Raw genomic sequence first — 17,133 nt, 5'->3', positions numbered from 1 at the left:
AAGGCCCTGCGGATGATGACTGGAGCCCTGTCCTGGCAGGTCACCTGAGCAGGGTTGGAGAAAGCTCATCAGAGAGGGAATTTGGGAGTAGCTACCCAGAGGACAGTGCTCAAGGACAATCAGAGACAACTGAGCTCTCAACACAAGGGCACCATCTTGTTACCCTGCTTCCTGAGGCCTTCATGTGATCATGTGGGGTCTTCCTATGTGCTTCTAGCCCAATCCCAATCTTGGTACAAGAGTTTGCTTCAACCTGCTATGCCCTGCAGGGAGAAGGGAATAAGGACCAAAAGGCTTTGCACAGACACGCTCTAGTCCCATCAAGATGGGAGGTATGGTCCAGTGGACTTCCATATCCCTGCTCTGGTCTGGGATGCAGCTGCATTTTTGTGTGGACCAGGCACAAACCCTAGGTGCTTTGGTCCTGACAACCAGGGCACAACACACACTTAGGACTCTTTAATGATAGGCATGGAAGCTGCTGGGCTCGAGAGTGTCAGTGCTTGCTGGGGTGTCAGGAGGTACAGACCCAGCAGGTGTGGTGGTTCAACATGGCTCCCCTGCAGCTGGACACCAGAGTCTCATGATGGATACTCCACACCCAGGAAAATTCTGCAGAGAGAGCCGCTCACTCTCTATTCACATACATGCAAACTAGGACACTAATGGGCTCCTCCAAGGCCCCCAGTTGTCTGTGACCCACACCTACCCACCCTAATCATCCCACAATGGCTCCCTTCCCTTCAACCAGCAACATGTCCCCTCCCACACATAAGAAAATGACTGCCAACTCCTCTGCTTCAACCTCCATGGTTCAATATACTCCTCCTCAATACCAAGGTCAGTAGAGGATGGCCTGTACCCTCGATATTTCTCTGACCTCCTCTGAACCCAGCCCTCACTCCTGCACTTCTGACCTGCACACCCCAAAACACACAGGCCCACTCCCACCCAGACCTGTCATGCTGCTGCTCCCCGCCTCTCAGGTCAAGCTCTTAACACCAAACTCTCTCTTCCTCATTTTCTGCTCTCCTTCCTGACCTTCCAGAAGCTCCAATTCAAGAAGACAGGCCTAGTCCAAGGTGTTTGCTGTGGACTCGGTCTTCCCCAGTGTGGGCTCCCAGGAGACTCCCCCGCTCAAAGACTCACCAGGATGCTCTTATATTTTGTCTTTTCATTTTCCATGTACACGTGAATGAGGCATCTGCCTCCCACCCGCTTGTTGAATTGGGGCCGTGAAGAGTTCCTAGTGGAGACCCCTGATGTCCTGGACTCCGGCTCTGCCCCTTCCCAGGGAGAAGGCTCTGGCTCTGGGGTTGGCTTAGGAGCCATGACAGGAACTGAGCTGGTAGCTAGAGGAGAAAAGATGCCAACATGACTGCCTTGCCCTGACCTTGGCACAGACAGACAATGCCCCTGCTGCCAAGAAGACCTCAGGCCCTTAGCCCACACAGGACCTCTTTGCACACTGGGGTCACTTCCTGAGTGGACAAAGGCTTATCCTAATTTCCAGCCCAACACCGGGCATAAAGACATCCCGCAGTGGGACAACACTCGGACCGTTCCTCATATACCCTTATGTACTCACCCGAGTCCGCCTGGCTCTCAGGCTCTGCCTGGCTTGATTTGCCATCTTCAATTGCGGCCAGGAGGTGGTGTGCCTGGTGCTCCAGGTTCAAGCCACCCAGCAGGAGCCACATGGATCGCAGCAGCAGCTGCAGACTCAGAGAGCCTGGAGGCTGATGGGAAGCCTCACTGTGGAAGTTCACCCAGGTCCCCGGGAAGGAAGGTGAGGCACTGTGGGGAGGCAGGTATGGAGTCAGCAAAATCCTGGCCTCGCCTTCGCCACGGCCTCCAGAGCAAAACTCGGACCCTATACTCCTGAACCTTCCCTGGCTCTGCACACACCAGTCCACCCCAGACAAGACACAGTGGCTGTACAGGCAGGGACAGGACAGGTCGCTAGGCAAAGAACCTTCAACAAAGGAGCGTTAAATCCATGGCATGACCAGCTCTCCCCTCCTCTGGGCAGGCCTGACACTCTTCTTCCTCTTGGCTATGTGCTCTCCAACCTGGAATGCACCTTCCAGGAGTGTCTGTCCTCCTGCCCACTCTTCTCAGGGCTCAAGAGACACCTCCTCCCCTGGCATAGGCTGCAATGCTACCTCATCCTCCGTGAGCTCTCACTGAGTCCCCCTGAGTAGCAGTGGACCTCTCTTTTCCCATGAGTGCAGGCCACATCTCTGTGGCCCTGGGGGAGGACAGGGAGGTGTAGTGTGGGGGGATCCATTGTCCCAGGGGCTTCCCCAGAGGACCATGACTCCACCTACAACTCCCTGCCTTACCCCTCCTACTGTTGAAGCCCCACACCTTACACTGCAGGCAGAAAACAGAATTGGGGAGAGCAGTCTTTCCTCAGCCTTCCCAAGTCAAATCACCTTGCAGGTCCCTATTCTGGAAACAGGAGCCCACCCTCTTGACCCCAAGCCCATTCCATGTTGAAGTTGGTCCAGGGGTCTACCATGTTCACTGAAGAGGACAATGTGCAGTTATGCCTCATGGAGACAGGGATGCTGTCACATGTAGGATATGTACTCATGGCACCTGCGATTTCGGGCTGACCCCCATGAAAAGAGACACAGTGGCAGTCATTTGTACCCCATTTTTCACTGAATTATGAAACGTGACTGGAAACGTGTCTTCACACAGTGGGTGCTTTCTCCATGTTCATCAGTGAATGAGCCCAAACTGCTGATTCCTACATATCTCTCTGGGTGTGGGAGCTGCCATCTCCAAAGCCCCTGTCCAGCTATATCCCAGCTAGGAAGCTCTGTCTCACTATGTAAACTAACATGTCTTTTGTTAACCCAAAAGTGCTTTGCCCAAGGCCTGAGTTATGAGACGCCTCTGGCACAGAACTATTTCTTCACGAAGCCAACATCACACCAGAAAGGCCACCTAGCCTAACTGAGTCCACCTGGGAATGAGCTCAGCGAACACCATTGAGCTGTGGTGCCCAGTGTGTGGGGGCTGCTCCACGGACCTCTGTGGACCACCTGGAGTCAGGATGGTTTCTCTGCCTGAGAGGGGGAGTTCATTCCCCTTGCAAGGCTGTGGCAGGCACCTCCAGGATTCATCCCACTCGGGGCTGACATTCCACTATGAGTGTGGTCCTCTATCTCACTAGGTATCACAAAACTTTGGGTCCCTGAGAGGTACATGGCAGCCCCAAGACCCAGGCATGAAGGGGCTACACACTTGGGCTTGGTGGTCTGGTGCTTACCTTGGGAACAGCAGGTCAAGCACCTGCTGGATGGGGATGAAATCCCAGTAGATGAACCCCATGTTGCTGCTGAAATCTAGGTTCCTCCCACAAATGACAGGCAGGAGCCAATTCCTAAGCTGGTCCTGCCTGTAAGGTACAAGTCTCTGTACCCTGCAGGGCTCATCCGTGTTCTGATCATTTTCACCCTGGGTTGGGACCAAGAATGGTGGGTTCAAAATGGAAAAGGTGACAAACAGAAAAATGACTTGAGTCAAAGCACAATGGGACAGTTCCCATCAGTACAAACACACACACACACACACACACACACACACACACAGTCAGAATAGGAGTCCTGGGCCATTCATCAGGGATCAGACTAGAAGGCCTGCTGGGCTCACCTGCCCTGTACTACACAGGGTTACTCTTGAGCTCCTCTGCGACATTCGCCAGAGGCTCTGGCATCTAAGATGAAGCCTCCAATGTTTCCCCAAAAGGGCTACTTGGCCCCCCTGAGATTCCTGGGGGCCTGAGGCTCGGCATTGTTTGCAACCACAGGAGAACATCCTTCTCACTCCAGTGACTCCAACCAAATGAGCTCGGATGGCTTGGTCAGTGAAGTGGGTGCCTGGATACCAGGGTTCCATGTTCTGTTTGATCCATTGTCAAGGCAATGATGTCATTTCCTGTGCTCCCCATACCTGAGACTCTTTTCACATAAGACCACTTTCAAAAGCTCTATGGGCTGCTGATTTCTCCCCCGTGCCTACCAACATCAACTGCACATGAGTTCACCAACAAATACCCAAATACCCCCACCAGTGCCTGCCCAGCTTGGTTTCAATAGAATTCCAGCTTGGAGCCTTCACAAATGCATTCACAACAAGTCCATCCCTCTCACCAGCTTTGGGACTCTGATCCCATCATTGTGCCACTCATGGAGTGCCCAGTCTTTTCTGGAAAGTAGGGTAGCATCTAATTTCTAGGGATTATTGTGTCTATTGGCCCATAAAACCCTGTATTCTCTCAGAGACCAGAGATGGGACTCATAGGTGGCTAAAGCACAAATGTAGAGATGGGACAATCACAAGAAGGGGAGAGACAGAGAATGCACCCTAACTCAATCAGGCCTGTTACCCACACAGGGACGTGGCCAATGTCCGTCCAATCGTGCCTGCAGTTCCCACTCTACACCATGGCAAGTTGGAGGTGACTGAGATGCAGAGGCTGCTCCCCTCTGCCATACAACTTCCCAAGGCTTCTCCTAAGATTTCAAAAGGGCCAAGTGTGTCTAGTGTTGGGGTCCCACAGAGACTCCGAGGTACCACAGCATCCTGCTGCCCAGAACCAGTTCACCCCTCACCTCAAGGGGGCTCAGACTCTGTCTCTGGATTCATGGGAACAGAACAAATCCATTTAGCAAGTGTGCCCTGGGATAAAGACATGACAATCACCTATCCTCTCATCACAAAAGCCCTGAGGCTAGCCAACATGGATCCCACCAGGAACACAGGCATGAACTCAGACTCTGATCCTCCCAGCCGAGCCTCGGTAGAGCCTGGACTCCCAGCCTCCTGAGACAAGGAAATAGAGGTGCCTACCCGAGTCATCTTGGATGAGCTGCACACAAACTGAACTTATCAATGCCTCTTGCTCTCAGTTGTGAATAAGAGGGGAGGTGGCGCTTCACAACCCTGGACATCAAGTGCAGTCTCTAGGCTTTAAGGTGTGCCCTGGCCTCTCTCTATCTGCCCAGGCCCTCCAACCCACACTGGCCTTTTATCTAGCCTCCTTCTAGGGCCAAACTCAATCCTGCCTCTCAATTTCTGCTGCCTTCCCCAACACACTGGTCCCAAAATTGAGCAGGGCTGGCTCTCTGTTATCATGCTGGTGCCAGCACAATGCCACCCCACTGACATAATTCTGAGTCCCAACCTAGGCACTCAGGCTGTCCTTGCCACACCTGGCCTGTTTGGGCGCTGGCTCTTGCTCTTTTCTTTCAAGCGCATGTGTTTTGAGATTTTGTGTCTCTACAGCCACAGATCTGCAGTTACAGCAGGGTAGAGCTCATGAGGTTCCATTCTGAGCCATGTTCAAGCCTGTCAGGACTGTTAACTGGGGTGACTGCTGGAACACGGTGATGAGTGAACACATGAGAGGTGGTTGGACCCACCTTGCCTCTCAGGGGCTTCCTTTCAGGACAGGAGTGCTAGGGATGGGAGCCCCTGGTGTGGGATGCTTTAGACAAGGCGTGACCATGGGCTCTCTTCCCTGGAAACACTGGCTCCACTGAGCATGGAGAGCACTGTCATTCCTGGGGGCTCACAACAGCCCTGGACCCCAGTAAGGACCCCAAACTCAAGACCTACCCCTGAGTGTGGGTGTCCTTGAGGAAATGAGGTCTCCTGATCCCAGGTGCAAAGGGGTAAGTCCTCTCAAGTCCAGGGACAATGAAGGGACATCTGAGTTTCCCTTGTCCTTCTTTCCCTCTGCTGAACCCAGGGTGTCCTCACACTAACCACAGTTAGGACCCTGGCCTCAACCTCAATGAGGATCATTAGGCTCCATAAAGGACAGTCTCTAAGGTGTTCAGTGGACCAACACCCTCTGCACAACCCATAACCCTATTCACCCAAGATGCAAGAGGATTTCTATTCAGGAAAACCAGGAAAGGGAGAGCATTTCTCAAGGACACAAGGACATTAGTGGGTGAGGGAGTACTTAATGGATGGAGAACTATGGCCACCACCAACTTCCAGGAGCATATGTGGCCCTTTGGGCACAGGTCCTTACCCTTTTTTTCCCATCAATTCTTTTTTTTCAAAAAAGTGAGTCTTTCTCTCAGATGGCACCTCTAAACTAAGGGGGTCTCCTACTTCCACAGAATGTTGGAAGTGGGCAACGGGCCTCCCATTATGTGTATCTGAGAACATTCTGGGGGCATTGCAGCCTTTCAAGACCCCGGGAACCATGGGGGCACCCCAGCACCAGCAGAGCATTTCTGCACATCACAACAATCACCCCGGGTGAGAACTCTCCATTCCACTCTGTACTATGCACTGTCATCTCTCTTGATCAGTCCTACCCTTCTCCTTCCTGTTTCTTGATTGTACTGCTATCGTTCCCACACATGGATGCCAGGGTGCTTGTGGCCCACCCCAACCATTTGTGTGCCAGGAATAAATGACAATGGGGAATGTGGCTGGGAAATCTGGATGATTGAAAGTCCCACTCTCCAAGTTTTCATCTTCAGCATAGTGAGTTAGAAGGGGACGGGAGGTCTCTGCCAGGTAGAGATGAGTGGACAATGACTGAGCCTCAAATAAGTGCCTGGGATTCTGGGTTCAGAGCTGGCTTTAGGTGGAATTGCTAAGGGACCAATGTACTCTATGAAAAGGGACAGTGGATGCCCTCAGTGTTGCATGTGGCCTCAGCTGTGCTGTTCAGAGCCCTGGGATATCCCAGGTGTGTGAAGGTGGGGAATCCACGAGCCATCTCAGGATGCTCCTGAGCACCTCTACCTGGATTCGAAGCTTGTGACTTTGCATCAGAGTCACCACATCAATGTTTCCGGGCCTCCCACCCCAAAAGTGCTCTTAAAGACACTGAGGTTCCGCTGGCTCTGGACTCACCCTTTCCTCTGGGATCCTGTTTATTAGGAGGTCACACCAATTCTCAATACATAGGCTGGGCTCGCTCAGATCCCAGGAGAATCAGGCATTGCTTCTACTTGTAGTCCATCATGACCCATGACACAATGCCTGGCCACACAAATCCAGAGTCCTTTATGCCACAGACGGCCCTACTCCCTGCTCGGGACACATCCTCCAGTCAGCAACAGAAACCACCAGGCACAGGGCCTTGGTGCATACTGGCCTGCAAAGACCTGGGGGTCAAAGACCTGGGGGAGGAGGGAACCCCCCAGGCTGGGTGGGACCCAAGACCCTAGATCCTGGGATACAGCTGCCCACTGACATGGACAGACAGCTTATGTGCACACAGTCAGTATTGCTGTCACTGAGAGGCCAAATGAGATACCAGCAGACTTGGCAGTGGACCTGGTGTACCCAAGGAGTTGGGGTAAACTGCATCCATTGAAAATGTTGGTGATCAGAGAAAGACAAATTTTCTAGAATTTCACTTGTTTCATATTCCTGATAATCAGGTTTATAAAAACATAAAGTGCAATGTTCTTTTCCTGGGCCTGGGGAAGGGAGTAGGATTCATTATTAATGGCAAGGGTATGTCAACGTGAGTTCTAGAGATGGATAGTGGCGATGGCTATCAACAATATAAACATGTTTAATGCTACTAAACTGTGTACTTCAAAAATGGTTCAATTACAAAATGGATGTTGGTGTAGATTACCACAATGTAAACATTAGAGAGATTGCTGATTTACTTGTCTTCAGATTGTTTGTGTTGTAATAGCAGAATACAAGAAGTAGGGGTTCTTTAGAAACCCCTACTTGTTTACAAGATCCATGTGAATGAGATGTTTTTTTAACATTCTTTTACCTCAGTCTGTGGATATCTTTGCTTATGAAGTGAGTCTCTTGGAGACAGTATATTGTTTGGTCTTGTTTTTTAATCCAATCTGCCAGTCTATTTTTTTTTGATTGATGAGTTTAGGCCATTTACATTCAATGTTATTATTGATGTATGATTTTTATTCCCCATTATTTTGATTTATTATTTCTGGGTTTTAATTTGAATTAGTTTCTCCTTTCATTAAATATTCTTTTAGTGTAGTTCCTCTCTTTGCTGGTTTTCACTTTTATTTTTTATTTCTTCTTCATATTTTATTGAGTCTGTTTTGTAGGGCAGGTTTTCTAGTTGTGAATCTTTTAAATTCTGTTTACCATGGAAAGTTTTTATTTCATTATCAATTCTAAAATTTAATTGTGCTGAGTATAATATTCTTGGCTGGCACCCATTTTCTTTCAGTTTGATATATGTTATTCCAGGACCTCTTAGCTTTGAGGGTCTGGGTGGAGAGATCAGATGAGATCTGGGTAGGTTACCTATTGTTTTTCTCTGGCAGCTTTTACAATTCTATGCCTATTCTGTATGTTAAGTATTTTCATAATAATGTGCCTTGGTGTGGGTCTCCTGTAATTTTGTACATTTGGGGTCCTGGAAGTTTACTGTATTTGATTTTCATTTTATTTTTTAGGCTTGGGAAATTTTCTGATATTACTTCATTGAAATGATTGTGCATTCCTTTGGTTTTTATCTCCAAGCCTTCATCTATCCCAATAAATCTTAAATTTGCTCTTTCAAATTATTCCATATTTCTTGGAAGTTCTGTTCATGGTCTCTTAACATCTTTCCTCCATGGTCAACTTTGCTTACGATTTTATATATTTTGTCTTCATTGCCTGAAGCTCTGTCTTCCAAGTGGTCTCGTCTTTTAGTGATGCTTTCAATTGAATTTTTAAATTTGGTTTATCGATTCCTTCATTTTGAGGATTTCTGCTTGGCTTATTTTTTTCAGAATCTCTATCTCTGTATTGGAGTGAACTTTCTTTTTCTGTATTTTCTCTTTGGTTTCACTCCTTATATTGTTCTTTACTTCACAGATCAGCTTAACTACATACTTTCTAAACTCCTTCTCCAACATTTCTTCCACTGTGGTGTCAATGGATTCTGTTATTAGAGTATCTTGTTTGGTTTGGAGCAGTTTGTTTCCTTGCTCTTTCATGTTGTTGTCTGTCTACCCATTTAACAGTATGAATCTGAGGCAGTAGAGTTTCTACTTATAGTGCCCCTAAGGGTTCTAATACCTCACTTGCTGAGAAGCGGCCTGTCTCCTTTCTTGGTTTCATGCCATGGGCCAGCCAGGAAAGTGACCTTCTCTCTTCTGCCATCTTGAAAAACCTCTCATTTTCCATTATGACTGAGTAAAACTCCATTTGAATATAGACCACATTTTCTTTATCTAATCATCAAAATCCATAGTTGGACTTTTGTGAATTATGCTTCTATAAACATGGGTATGCATGTATCACTATAGTATGCTGACTTTAATTCTTTAGGATAGGCTAGGGATGTGGCTCAAGCGGTAGCATGCACAGCTGTCATGCGTGCGGCCCGGGTTCAATCCTCAGCACCACATACAAACAAAGATGTTGTGTCCACTGAAAACTAAAAAATAAATATTAAAAAATTCTCTCTCTCTATCACTCTCTATTTAAAATAAATAAATAAATAAAGATGTTGTGTCCACCGAAAATTGAAAAATAAATGTTGAAAAATTCTCTCTCTCTCTCTCTCTCTCTCTCTCTCTCTCTCTCTTAAAAAAACAAAAATTCTTTAGGATATATACCGAGGACTGGGTTAGAGCTGAGTCATACAATCGATCCACTCCAGCTCTTTTGAGGAAACTTCATACTGATTTCCAAAGTGGCAGTATTAGTTTCAGTCCCACCAGCAGTATAAAAGTGTTCCGTTTTCTCCATATCTTCTTTGGGTTTTATTATTTTTTACGCTCTTGATGATTGCCATTCTGTCAGGAGTGAGATGATCTCAGTGTAGTTATGCTAATTTCTAAGGATAACACAACCTACTTTATTACAGGATTACACAACCTTTATTACTTTATTAAGGATAACACAACTAGTTTATTACAAGGCGTATATAACTCAGGAACAGTGAAATGGAAGAAATGCATGGAACAAGATGTTTAGTTGGTGGCATGGCACCTTAATGGCCATCAATTCAGAAGTTCTCCAAATCCTTTTTTTTTTTCATTTTAAAAATTTGTTCTTTTTTAGATATACATGATAGTACAGTGTATTTGCACATATTGTACATACATGGAATATAACTTACCATTCTTGAGGTTGTACATGATGTGGAGTTACATTGGTCATGTATTCATATATGAGCTTAGGAAAGTTAAGTCCAATTCATTCTACTGTCTTTCCTATTCTTATCCCTGCTCCTTTCCCTTCATTTCTATTTGTCTAATCCAATGAACTTCTATTCTTCCCTCCACCCCATCCCCCACCCCCACCTTATTGTGTGTTAGCATCCACACATAGAGAACATTTGGCCTTTGTCTTTTTGGGATTGATTTATTTCGCTTAGCATGATAGTCTCCAGTTCCATCCATTTCACAACCTACATCTTAACCTTCCTCAGCTTAACATTCTCTTAAAAATTATATTATGAAATAAAAAGTTAATACTTTGACCTGAGTTGGTATTACTGTCACCCAAACTATGTATTTGGTGGTCAAATATCATATAAAAATAGATGAAGTCACAATGTTATCTCCATGCTTTGCAGATAAAGAGCTATGCATTAGAATTAGTCACCAGATAGTCCTAGCTGAAATGATATGTAAGAGGATCACTTGGTAAAACTACTGTACTTTAAAGAAATTGAAATTATAAGAATAATATAACTTCCTCAATGTGACAATCAGAATTGGCAGAAATGAAACTGTATTATTAACTTTCTAATTCCTGGTTTTATTCAGTATCTTTAATAGTGTTTTAGTCAGAGTCTGGTGAGAAACAGAGCCACCAGGAGGAACATAAACATATTTCTTACGGAAATTAGTCTTACACAATTGTGAAAGCTGGCTAACTAAGTAGTTTTTGTGAGGCTCTTGTCTTCATGTCTGATGCCAGAGCTCAAAGTCCCCAAGGCAGGCAGTTGAGAAAGGAAGAAGGTGAAATGTGAAGAACAAGGACAGGCTGGAGCCCCAAGGATGAACTGCAGCCTCCAGAGATGGATGAGAACCTGGTGAGCTCTCACAGCCTCTCACCCACTGTATACCTAGGCCATGATTTGGAGATGTGGAAGGAGGATCCAGGGGACGGTGGGGTAGTTGTGGTCTAGCAATCAAGAGATAATGAGCTATGAGCCATGAAAACACTAGGCCTGCCCTTTCAAATATAACAAGCAAAACGACTACTTCTTTTGTGCCCTTCAAATCACACAGAAAAGCCTCCCCTGACTCACCTTGACTGGAAACATACAAAGGAGAAAATTCAGGGAAACACAGTTCAGCCTGGCCAAGCTGACACATTACAACCCCCCTCCACCCCAGTTTTCATCGCTTCTTCTTTGCCTAAATCAGGCACTGTCCTGTCTACCATGCGACCAGTCCTGTGAGTCTTTTGGCAGTGACCTTCCAAGATGGAATGCCTTTACAAGACATTCCTTATTTCTGGAATGATAGCAGAAGAAATAGCATGGGCAGTGTCCCTCTAATAATAGCAGCAGCAATCGACAAATTAAGTCATCCTGGGGACAAATAAAAGCTTACTTACTTACTTTCTTTTCTTTGTTTGTTTGTGTTCAATACTGGAGACTGAACCCAGGGCCTGCATATCCTAGACAAGTGTTCTACCACTGGGCTATATCTCCAGCCCTATTGTTGTTGTTGTTGTTGTTGTTGTTGTTTTGAGACAGGTTCTTGCTAAATTGCTCAGGCTGGCCTCAGATTCCCAGGTAGCTGGGATCACAGGTGACACTGCACCTGGCTCCAAAAACATTTCTCAAAAAACTCCCTTTTTTTATTTTAATCAAGATACTGTATGGACATTAAGAACCCTGGCTTCTCAGGCATTCAAAGCAGAGATTTCTCTAACCTGTGGGCTGTGTTTCAAGACTGAGCAGAGCTGAGTTCTGAGCCTCTCCTGCCCTTAAGAGGACCCAACGCAGAAGCCTCCCTGGACTCTGGTACCGTAGATGTACCTGGTCACTGGTTCTCTCCATTGAGGTTATCTATCTTATCTAATTATCCCCAAATGATTGACAAGAATGGCATCCATATATGTTTTCCATTCTCATGTGGGCATTCAAAGATAGGTTTCCTCTGTTCTTTGATAGACAATACAAAGCAACAAATATGTGAAATATGGCAGAATACAAGGGCATAACAATCCTTGCCTCTATTTTCTAGACACTTATTATTTAAGTAGATTATATCTCATTGGAAACTTTGAAACATTTCAAATAACTGAAAAATCCCTCAGTGGGCTTCTGCATTTTTGTCCAAGGGTCGCTGGCATACAATCTCCTCTAGTTCCTATACTCTTGTGTGTCTCAAGTTTTCAAGGAACATAAATTGTGGCTATAATGATGTTCAAGGAGTCATAAACTACGTGAAGGGTCAAGTAAATATTTCCTTTGGCTTTGTGAGCAATATGGTCAATGCTTCTACTACCCAACTCTGTTATTGTAGTGTGAAAGAAGTCATGGACAATATATATTCCAATGAAACTTTATTTACAAAAACACATGGCCAGCTACTTTCAACCCGTGGGCTGTAGTTGTTTTGCCCTTGTTCTATGGCCCTTTACCTTTTCCACACGTATAGAGCTTAAAGAAACGAGGCCCTAGCTATTCACTCTACCTTCTTCAGTCTCCTCTCTGCTTCCCATTTTACACTCTTTTTGGTAGCACACCACTTTCCATGGTGTCAAAATGTTATTAATCATCTGTTCTAAGCGTCTGTTGATATTTCAAAGAAGTGGGGCTGGGGATGTGGCTCAAGCGGTAGCGCTCGCCTGGCATGCGTGCGGCCGGGGTTGGATCCTCAGCACCACATACAAACAATGATACTATGTCCGCCGATTAACTAAAAAATAAATATTAAAATTCTTTCTCTCTCTAAAAATAAATAAATAAAAAAAATCAAAGAAGTGTAAGTAGGCTCTAGGGCCGTGGCCTCCTGAGCTCCTGCTTCTCTGATACCCCATTTATGCTGCTTGTGTTCCCTTACACAAAATCAACACCTCTTTACAGCACCCCAAAATACACATACAAGGCCACAAATGCATCCCGTTCTTCCCACAGCAGAATCCCTGTTTCCAAAAGACACCCAGTCTCATCCCTCATCTTTCTCTTTCCTATAGTAAGGGATAAAATGTTTCACCCTAAATCCAGAGAATGCAAGTTTCTTTCTTTCTTTCTTTTTTTTTTTTTTTTCTTTTTTGATACTGGTAATTGAACCCTGGCCTCATGCATGCTAAGCATAGTACACTACCACTGATCCACAACCCCAGCCCATCAGTTTATTTTCTTAAAAACAAAATTAAAAAAACAATCCCACCCTCCAAAAGAGGAATCCTGATGTCAGCTGTTTTTCTGAAGAAGTAACTCATTATACTAACATTCCAACAGTAATTCCAGAGCTCAAGGGCTGTTATTGTTTTTTTCCCCCCTTTATATTTTCTTTACTTTTGAGGCAGGAGATAAATTATTTATAGGCAGAGAGAAATGGGGACCTCAGAGTATGGGATCTCCACACCCTAGATTATAAACCCAAGGCTAACTGCTTATTTTTTGTTTGTTTTTGGCTGCCTGCCCGGAAGGCCCCACTCCCTCTTACATGCCCATATATTCTGTTATTGCTACAGATGTCCTTGATTACACTAACATTAGTCAACCCTACTGTTTTGAACCTAAGCAATTCTTTTGTTTTCAGGGACAAGTATACCATGAACTCAACTTGACAAAGACATTAAGCAACCCCATTATGGAAATAAGAGATTGAAGTTGTACAGTTTCAATTGAGTCAGAAAAAAAGAACAACCAAGAGAGACTTTCCAGTGAAAGTCAAAATAGTACAAAAAACCCTATACAGAGAGCCACCAGTGGGACCCTCTTTGGGACTCCTCTCATGTAGTGGGAGCATTCCTTGCTTGCACCTAATAAATCTTTACTGAATTCTCACCCTTCCTTCGGTGTGCTAGATGAGAACCTTCCAGCACTCACACGATCTTGTGTTACACTAAGGCCCTATACAGTCTTCACACTCATAGACCATCTTAAAGAATGAGGGACTGGCCTTTCATTCCACCTTCTTCAGTCTCCTCTCTGCTCCCCATTTTACACTATTTTTGGTAGAACACCACTTTTCATGGTGTCAAAATGCTACGAATCATCTGTTCTAAGAGTCTGTTGATATGTCAAAGAAGTGTAAGTAGGCTTTAGGGCCGTGGCCTCCTGCTTCCCTGATAACCCATTTATGTGTTCACTTGTACAACATTAACATCTCTTCACAGCACCCTCAAACACACTCTCAAGGTCACGAATGCATCCAGCCCTTCCCACTGCAGAATCCCTTTTTCCAAAAGACACACAGTCCCACCTCTCATCTCGCTCTTTCCTATAGAAAGGGACAAAATGTTTGACCCTGAATCCAGAGATTACATCAATTTATTAAAAAAAAAAAAAAAAATCCATGGCCGCCCTCCCCCTACACACCAAAAGAAGAATCCTGATACCTGCTCTTACTTTTTAAAAATGCAACTCATGGGCTGGGGTTGTGGCTCAGTGGTTGAGCGCTCGCCTCGCACGTGGGAGACCTTGGGTTCCATCCTCAGCACCACATACAAAAAAAAAAAAAAAAGAAAGAAAGAAAAAATGAAAACAAGTGAAATAAAGGTGTTGTGTCCAACTACCACTAAAAAATAAATTTAAAAAAATGCAACTCATTACCTTAGTATACTAATAGGAATTCCAGAGTTCAGGAGCTGTGAACAGCTTTTTTCCCCCCTTTATATTTTCTCTGCTTTCCAAACTTTTTGTGTGTGTTTCTTTTTAAACAACAAATTGGGGTTTCTGGGACGCCTCGCCTCTGCGCAGGGAGCGCAGGGTGGAGGGAGGCGCCGCCCCAGCCTGCTCAGGCTCAGCGCGCCCCCTAGTGGGCTGCCCGTGGGCGGCCCGTGTGCTCCTCCCTGACCTAGGGGTCAGCTAAACTGCGTGAACGAAGTCACCTCGGTCCCATCTGCTAAGGACAAAGAACTTTTCTCAGCCTCTTCCCACCGTGCCTCTGCCCACTAGGCAGAGGGCTGGCCGAGATGTCTGAGGACTCGCCTCTGTGGTTTGGACCTGTCCTTTGCTGCCGGGAAGGGGCCCCGCGGCCGCGAGGGAGCAGAGCCCGGAGCCGGACAGAGCCGCGTCCGGAGGGGCCGCTGCCAACTTAGCGGTCGCGAAGCTGCCACAGTAACGGGTGCAGCCGGCTGAGTGGCTGCCGCTCTTGGTCCTAGCTGCTCCGTTGCTGGAGTAGGCAGCTTACCTAGTTGGGGCGACAGATTTAAAAAAGCCTTGTTTCCTACATTCTAATTTAATTCGTGGCATTAGTCCTTTGGGAATTCCCTAGCACAGACATCCACTGTCCCCTAAAGTGAGCATTGCTGTCTCCATGCCTTGGAAGCCAAGGGGGTTGGAGGTGGGGGGCGGATTCAATCACTGAGACAGGGAATTTGTGCCCCCTCTGGCCATGAGGCCGTGGGGGGAGGTGGGGGGATACTGCTTCTGGGATGCTTAGCTTTGGGGAGACACCACTCACCCCATTGCTACCATCCAGGAGGCTTCCCTCTGGAAAAAGATCTTTAATTTAATGTAAAAAAAAAAAAAAAAAAAAAAAAAAAAGTAGTCATAGTGAGAGTGTACTACATGTCAGGCACTACACATATTTTTAGTTTAATTTACACAGCATCTTGCAAAGTCCAGGCATTATTAGCTTTATTTTATAGATAGGGAAATTGAGACTCAAGAAATTTGACCCAAATTTTAGAACTAGAAGCTAACAGATTTAACCATGTTTACAAAGCCTACCCCTTGACTATTACATCCTTGTTGCCAGCTTCATTCATTCATTTATGTCATTTTATAAACATTCACTGAATGCTCACTGCATGTATGTAATGACCATTCTAGGTTTTGAACATACAGTCAAAAACAAAGTGTTAAAAAGCTCTGCTTGCATGAAATACTATTCTAATGGGAGAGACAGACGGTAGGCAAAAAAGTCAAGTATATGGTATTTTATTTATTTATTCATTTATTGTAGTCCTGGGGGATGGAATCCAGGGCTTCATGAAAGCCATGCAAGTGTTCTAGATCAAATGTTCTTGTTTTTCACTCGACAGTTCACTGAGGACATTGTAGGGGTGGAGGAGGAGGAAGAAGAAAAGGAGGAGGAAGAAGAGGAGGGGGAGGATTAGTAGGAAGTGAAGAGACAGTGAAGGCCAAATTTGCTCTGCTAACATGATACCTATTTTATATGGAAAGATCAGTTCCAGGGAGAAAAGGATGAGGAAATTTATGGAAACTTCATGGAAGCTCTTGTTGCCTATCTTTTCTTGTGCCTCAGCAGTCAACAGCAGTATGTTGGCAGCTTTAAAGTGACTTAATATTTAACTGCAGATGTTCTTGGCATTTAGTGGCTTGGCAGTAAACATTGTCCCTTGACAAAAAGTGATTGTCAAATAAAAGGAGATCCCAGACTACAGGTTCCTAGGATTTCTGATCAAATGTGAGCAAAGAATTTATAATGGTCTTAATGCAATTTGTTAGAAAATGGGGAAACTATTCTATATATTGGTGAATCTCTGAATTAGAGTCCTGTAAAAAATGCTCCTCATTCTTCATGTGAGTCACCTAGGGATATTGTTGATGTGAAGATTCATATTCAATAGGTCTGAAGTGAGATCAGAGTTTCTTATACTCCCGGGTAGTGCTGTTGTGGTGGTCCATGGAACACTCTGGATAGCAAGCATGTAAACTTTTGGATAGTGATCACACTTGATAGATGGCAATACTTAAAAAAAAAAATCCAGGTGCTGTCTTATAAAATCTGTGATTTAGACAGGAAAAAAGATTGAGACTCCATGACCTTTTGCTCAATGTGAGCTAATACAGGCATCTTAGACTATGAACAGGTAGAGACAAGGAGAGAGAGAGAGAGAGAGAGAGAAAGATATTGACTCTAACCAGCCTCTTCACAGTCTAAGGATGGCCTGAAGTCATTGAGGAAAGGATCACCAGAGATCAAGTCCTGTTGACTTAATGCTTCATTGTCTGCAAGGTGATTTGCAGCTATCAGATGGTGTATTATG

This window comes from Callospermophilus lateralis, chromosome 15 (genome assembly GCF_048772815.1).
Source record: "Callospermophilus lateralis isolate mCalLat2 chromosome 15, mCalLat2.hap1, whole genome shotgun sequence".
In the NCBI taxonomy this organism is placed as follows: domain Eukaryota; kingdom Metazoa; phylum Chordata; class Mammalia; order Rodentia; family Sciuridae; genus Callospermophilus; species Callospermophilus lateralis.
Note: the sequence above shows the minus strand (reverse complement) of the source record.